The following is an 8105-nucleotide window of genomic DNA, read 5'->3' as shown; positions in this document are numbered from 1 at the left end:
GAAAAAATAAGAGAAAAACATAAACAAAATGTGAATAACTATTATTTTTCATTTAGCAAGTCATAAAACAACAAAGTAATAAAACAAAATGCTAAGCATTTGAAGTCTATAAAAAGGCTGAAGCCCTCAAAAGCTTAGAGATGTCAATGACTCTAGACAAAATAGTAAAAATTTTTAATGGAGGAATTTCTAAATAGTTGCGTCACACAAAATTATGGTTGGTAATGTTAACATAAAAAAATTCTCAAGTATAACTATCAGATAGTAATATATTTTAACTATAAGAATAACAATTAAGGAAGGGCTAAGTTCATATGTAACCGAATACTTCATAGTCTTGTAACTTGTCAAGCATAAAAGTAATAAAATAAGAAAATTTTTACGAACCAAACCTATTTAAGGCATTTCCATGTGATATTAAACCTTCACTTAATTAAGTATAGTATTATAAAATTTTTGAATTCTTAAGATTTTATTAAAATAATTATATCCAACTTTAAAAACAAAAATTTTAAGAATTATTTCGAAACAATATTTTTTTAAAACCTGTCAAAAAAGTTTTTCGTTTCGCTTCGAGTTTAATCATTTTTAATTATACCCTGAACAGGGTACACCAAATTTTCCACGAAGTTTGTAACACTTCATAGGAAATGACTTATCAGCAGGATGGGCCAAGTTCAATTAGCCATATCCACCTGTATATATAGTACGTGAACTAGTCTTGGAGATATAGATCTCAACATTTTCACAAGTTCTTTTGAGGGAACCGCCGAAACATACAAACTGAAGGATCATATACATGTCCTTGTATGGAAAACTTTTGTGTTTGAAGAGATATTTTCAAGAAAGTTGGTATAAATTATTATGCAAGTCAGTAATGCAATCTCCGAACAAATTGTTCAGATCGGATCAAAATCAAGCCGTTCCATGGAAAACCTTTTATGCCAAAAGAAATGCATCAGTGAAGGGTATTATTTTCTAGTTTTCATTACATTTCGATTTTTGTGTAATTTTATACTTAGATTTTGTATATTTCCCTGTGCATTTTCACCTTTACAAAAGTTGATTTGACAAAACTATGTGAAACTGACAAAACATTGACCATTTAAGTCTATCTATCACTCTAGCACAGATGACTAGATGATGATAACCGAGATAACCGTATAAATTCACAAATTCGTATCTTAGTGACAGCTGCAGATGTAATTCATCCATGAGCGACCCTAACTCACAAATTGATCGTAAAGTTTGACATTTATCGACCGTTATTTTTGATGTTTATACTCGTAGTAACTTGAAATTTTTATCTCGGCCAGAAAATGGAATTAACATTTTCGCGTCCCAGCAACTGTCCATCGATAAATTTAATTCAACTTTTGGTAATGAAGATTCATCAAGGACCAATTTTTATCGATGGTATGGTGAATCAAATCGAGGTCGTAAATAACTCTAGGACGAATATCGTGGAAGTCGTCCAAAATCAGTTATTATAGTGGGATGGAGACAAATTTCTTTCACATAGGATCCAACACAATTTTTGAGCGCTCAAAATACCTCGTGTCGATTGGTCGAAAGAAATGTTAAACAAATACAATAAGGGAGCTTCAAAACATGTCTATAACAACGTGACAGATGATGAATCATGGAGTTCTGCGAATGAACCCGAAAGTAAACAGCAATCGATTGTATGTGTGTTGAACCGAATCTGTTAAAAGCTGTTCGACTAAGAAGCACTTCCAAGCAAATGGTCGCCTGCTTCTTTTGAAAAAAAAAAACTGACCATATCACAACCATACTACTACAAACATTTGTTTGCCAGTTGTCTTTCAAGAAAATAGAAAAATCACCGAAGATGAGTCTGCATCATTTGCATTTTCAACACTAAAAACCTCGATTTGATGAGTTAAGGACCGTAAAGTGCTCACTTGGCAACGAATGACTTATTTTTATTCCCGTTCGTATAAAATAAAGCAAGTGGTCAACGTTTTCCAACCACTAAAGAGGCGATTGATGAGTTCAGAACGGGTGTTATAAGGATATCGCAATCAGAGTGGCAAAAGTGCTTTGAGAATTGATTTAATGCATGCATCATTAACATTTGTTTTTGTTCTCAGATCCATAAATATAACAAGTAACCTACGAAGTTCTGGAAAATCTGTTTTATTTTTATAGATTCGCTCTTATCCCTATAGCTTTTGCGACTTCTTGGTTCTAGGCCAAAATTTTATGTTACTTGAAATTTTTGTTTGAAATAAGAGTTTTTTACGAAGCTATAACCGCTATTGTCTACGTCAATCAAGAAGAAGTTTCTTATGAGGTTGAAAACGGCTAAAAATAGTTCGCAAGTTATTTTAGAAAATTCTCACACGTTGACAGGTTATATCCAAGAATAGGATCATCCGTAGCAGTTCCAAATTACTCCAATCCATTCCACTTCATTTTTAGTTAAAAGGAATAGCATTCTTCATGTTGGAACAAATAATATTCGAAATTTCATTTAAACCAATCTGAAAAGCATACATATGTATATTAGGATAAATTTAATATAAGCAATGAATGAAGTCAATGCGAATAGTTTGTAAATATCAGACAACTATCAAAATGTAAACAGAAAATCCATGAGGAAAACAAAAGGCAACTGATTTTGACATTATGGCCTTGAATCTGTAATATCTTCTACAATTGAATCATGAAGAGCATTGTAGGTAAAAGTTTCCGAAGTTTTACTTCATAATGTGTGGATCATAATTTTCAAAATTTAATTTTGTTTTTCTTATCAATTGTGACTTTTTCAGAGAACAAAATGAAAGAAATTATAAATTTGTGTAAATCATGTGCTTATACATATGTACATATATTATAATTTTTTTTTTTTTGAAAGAAAATCAATTTACGAATAAAATTTTTCGTATTTAATATCGAAAACAATCACATGTGAAAATGAAGTTAAAAACCTTCAAAAACACTTTTGTATTTTTTTCTGGTTTCTAACTGGTATCCCTAAACAAAATTCAAAAAGTGTTTACATTAAAAATATTTTTTCATTTCATCTAAAATATCATATCTAAATATTTTTTGCTTAGAAGCTTTTTGTTCAAGAACTATCTGACAACCAAATGAACTTTATGACGCTTGTGCATCCTTTAAACGTTATTACACATTTGTATGGTCTTTTTTGTATACATATGAATGTGTATGTGATAATATACCTATGAACATACAAGACCCACCAGTACATAACTGTGACACATTTGTCTGCATGACATCGGCTTCAAATTTCAAATTTGAGCACTTTTATTGCCATTAGACGGAAAAACTGTCATAAAATGGAAAAACAATGGAAAATACGTTAGTTGGCTTGCACGAAATGACACAATGATGACGAGGGCATCGAAAGACATTGTGACTACTTTTTCTAGGATTTCGAAAACAGACACCGAACATTGTTTTTTAGGTTTTGTAGGAGGTAGACATGGAAAAAAGACAGCAAAAGATGCCCGGATTAGTGGGCCAGCTTTGTCAGACTGACGGAGGTAAATCGTAAAATTTTTTTTTTATCTTTTAGTGGTGTAATTTTAAACAGTTTCGTGCATAATTATGCACACAAATACATATGCATATGGTATATCCAAGAAGATAATTACAAAATTGCATTTTCCGTGACTCTTTTAAAACATACTCGCAGCATCTTCAAACTTAGTTGGGAATTGTATAATTAATAAAAAAGAAAATCTTCTAAAAAAATATATTTATTTACACAATTATAATATATACAAATTCTTAGGTTTGGATTAGTCGAAAATGTTTTAAAACCCATATTGAGTATCTATAATTTTAAAATTCTAAATTTTTTATCCTCCAACGATTGTCAAATTTTTAAGGTATGTCATGGCGCAACCTTTTATGTCATCAACTAATTAATAGTGATTTCATTATGTTGAACTTGATACAGTACGAGTGCTCCAATGGGTGTGTGTTTTAGGCATAAGATTTTTAATGAGGCACTTTTTAGGAGTTGGTGTTTTGACAGTTGTTACTTGATTTATACTCAATTTGGTTAGCCATTTCAGAATGAACAGACTTTTCCCAGAACAACGTTTGCAAACCGTGAGCAAAATAGTGATTCGTGTCGCGCGAACTTTTACCAATCTCCAGGCTTTTAGAACATTTCCTTATCTAACGCAGTTTGCGTAGATTGAGGTCAGCCAGCTGTATGGCAATCTCCGGAATCGCTCCGGTATAAGTGAGGTCCAAGAAGGCTGCACAGCCCAATCGAAGTACCCCTAGTGGCACTTCTTCAGCCAAATGGTTCATCGAAAAGTATGCATATGACTAACACCTCAATGACTTCTAACTGCTCACTGTCCAAACGCCATCAGTATTTCTTAGATACCCTAGTGAAGTAGTATTTTTCGCAAAAATGCGCCAAAGCCGTGTAAACACATGACAACCCTTTACAATTACACAGAAGGCTCTCTTGGCTTCCTTCATCTTGCACTTATATATAGCCAGTACTGCTTATATGGCGGCCAATCTAATCTCCGTTAGATACAATCTCCACCAAAAAGGTTTCCCCTACCTTTCTGTGGTTTTTATAGAATAGATGCTTTCAAGAGTGGTCCTACATTTGGAGCTGAAGACCTTAACGAGCTCAACGACCGCACCCGTGGAAAGATCGAGTCCCTGTCGAGCACAGTAGGAAGAATTCAGGTCCAAATTTGTATTCCTGTAATTGCTATAGGTTCGACATTTTGTGCGCAAAACGTCAATGCTGAAACTAATGTGTCTGTGATCAGAGAAGGAATGATCGTTTAAACATTCTATTACGATATCAAGAGATGATTCGCCTTGCTAGCAGTCACAAGAATGGTGAAGTTCCCCCTATTGCAGACAGAAGAGTTTCACGACACATAAAATCAAAAAGTTACTAGCCTATCGCGTTTTTGTCCGAGCTTCCTCAGACGTTGTGCGTAGAATTGACATCTGAGCCAAGTATAATGCCGGCTTTTCTTCGTTTGGTTTCTGCCAAAGCCCTCCTCAGCAGAATCGGAGGTGGCGCCAACTCGTCGTTATACGGCATGTAGTCTGAGACAAGCCAAAGTTCTCCGGTACTGGGTGAAGTTACATCCTCAAAAAATCACTATTTGGTATGCTCTATGGCCAGACAGAATCATTGGTTCATATTTCTTCAAAAATGAAGATGTTACAGTCAATTAGGGATGCTAAAGAACCATGATTAAAGACTTATTCGTCCTGAGCTGGCATCCAAACCAATTATAACGCCAGCTCTTCATCGTCTGGCTTCTGCCAAAGCTCTCCTCAGCAGATCTGGAGGTGACGCGCCTCGTCGTTATACAGGATGTAGGTTGAGACAAACCAGAGTTTTCCGGTACTATGGTTGAGGTTACTTCCGCAAAAAGTGTTGTATGGAAATACAGAATTCGTAGCTTTTTTAAAAAATGATGCCGGCCAAAATGTTACAGTCTATTGGAGTAAAGACTTGTTCGTGCCTGTACATATAGGAGGATATTAATGTAGACGACCTTGGGTTTCAATAACATGACGTTACATGCCATAAAGCCAACCAAACAATCAATATGTTGGATGAAACTTAAAGTTCGCTAGACTATTTATGGTGAGGTTTTGTGAAGACGCTTGTCTACGCAGAGCAATTTGAGACGATTGACGCCTTGGAAGGGAATATTTCACGCGTTGTTAATGGCATATGTATAATCACATTTAAGTAAAGGTACTTTTTTCAATAGCCTTTTTTTGAAAAATCACGCGTGAGTCGTGTCAAGCGATGAACCACCTGAGACGGAGCCGCGACCAACACTTGATAGAAAGAATCTTTATCATTAAATTTGAAGTTTCTATGTTTTTTCTTTAAAAAAGTAGGGGACCTCGAAATGGATCACCATTTAACTACAAAGAGGGGTCGAAATTTTTTTAAAACATCATGGCAAACTCTTACCTCTATGATAAAGGCTAAATTTTGTCTTAACATATTAAATTATAAAATATTAAAATGTATTTGAATGAATTATGAGAAAAAAAATGGGAGCATATGGCATAACAGCAGTCTAATGCCTTTTATCGAGGGTAATGCTGTCTTGTAAGTAATGAAAGACACCACTGGAGTGCTTTGTGGATATTGTGTAGAAAGGAGAAAGAAATCAACAACAAAAAAAGTTTAACAGTTGCAGTTCGAGAAAGGACCTCATGTGGCTAATGTGTTAATGTGCGCATAAGAAAGGGATAATCTAAGGTTTGATGAGATGACGATTGGAATAGAAAAATGAGGGCAACATAAAGGGAATCAAACATATGGTTTCAACAAAGAATCCTGCTAAGCTGGACAAACGGAGTAATAAAAGACAAAATGAGAACTGACGAAAAAAAAATTTAAGGATATATGTATGTATGTATGTATATATCTATGAGAGGTATAAAATAGGATAATGCAGCATTTTGATAAATCACCAAATGCGATTAGCGGAAAACGTAGCATATGTTGAAAGTAACAATATCATTGAAAAGCAATTATTGGCGATTTAATTTGCTAAATGCACTTATTTGGGAGCTCAAATGTCGAAATCGCAAAAAACACAACAACAAAAACGCTAGAGAACGCAGCAATGCAATTTAATGCCCTTAAAAATCGCATTGACCCAACTACTTTGCTTTATTTAGTGTGAAATGGAATTAGCGGAAAAGTAGTTCACATGCGACAGCACACACAAACAAACACGAGTGTGTGGAAATAGGTAATGCATGCTGCAATCATATATCAATGTTTGTATGTATGTGCCCTCACATAATCCGCACTGCTTAACACATCAAACGCTTGACAATTCGTCAAAGCGGCAATTGTGCCGTTGACATGTGTGCGGCGCGGCAACAATGTCATAAGGAAGAGGTATCCAGCCGCCAGCATTACTCTCACAGCGCGAGGCATGCCAAAAAAGGAAAGCGATTAGCAAAAAAAAATGAAAAGCATTCATTCATTGCAGCATTAAGAAGAGTTGCAAAAAACACGGTTTGTTGGTTGCTTGTTGTACAAAAACAAAGTCGTTGCATCAGTTGATGCGTAATAATTGCTGACAGCCATCAATCAAGCGCATAAAGGGAAAAATGAAATGAAAAAGTCGAAAAAAAAATATTAATTAAAACGAGGAAAAATTCACGTGTGCGCACGCGCCTCAGCGGGCTGCACTTGCAAAGAGTTAAGCCGGCGGCAAGAAAACAAAAACTAAGTGAAAAGCATGAAAATCGCAACAACAATTGATTACGAAAAAAATTGTATTGTATTTGTTGTAACAGTAATTGCAACGAAATGAAAACAATGAACAGTTTTCACACGGAAGAACGCATTTAATTGCTAACAACGCAGCGTCTTTCCAAAATGTCCACGCTGCACAGTGTTTGGAGTTTTATCAAATATGTTTGTGAAGTTTTTTATAAATGTAAAATAAGGTAGAGTTAATTTTAATATCAATATGTTGTATATGTGCTTACACCTTGTCGTGTGATAAATATTTTTGGTGTTTATACAATTCGCTTTCCTTAAGGGTTTATATCCACAAGCCAGATTTTTTAAATTAATTTTGTATAGCTTTATTTTATTCACTTAATAAAACAATTTAAATTTTCAGAATTTAATATGCTTTCATTCATTTTAAGAAATCTCGTTCTAATTCACCAAAATATAAAGAGTATCGAATCGAACAAACAATAAATTTAAATCTAAGAAACACCAATAATCAGCGGGCAGATCACTTGTGAGTCGTGTCAAGCTGTCATCTTATATTTGTTCAGTATTGTTTGGACCACATAATCGGCCTACTGAGCATTCTATTCGTAACACCATCATCCATCTTGAGTCTCAGTATTCATTATTGGATTATATTCAACCAAATCGACCACGTTCAGCACGCAGTGAAGAAAATATAGTAGCCGTAGCTGAGAGTGAACACGAAGACCGTGGAGAGTCGATTTGGCGCAGTCCGTAGCAACTTGGAATGACATATGGAACTACTTGGCGCATTTTATGTCGAGATCTTAAATTAATAGCGTACAATATACAGCTTGTGTAAGTACCGAAG

Source organism: Bactrocera tryoni, chromosome 3, assembly GCF_016617805.1.
Source record: "Bactrocera tryoni isolate S06 chromosome 3, CSIRO_BtryS06_freeze2, whole genome shotgun sequence".
Taxonomy (NCBI): Eukaryota; Metazoa; Arthropoda; class Insecta; order Diptera; family Tephritidae; genus Bactrocera; species Bactrocera tryoni.
Note: the sequence above shows the minus strand (reverse complement) of the source record.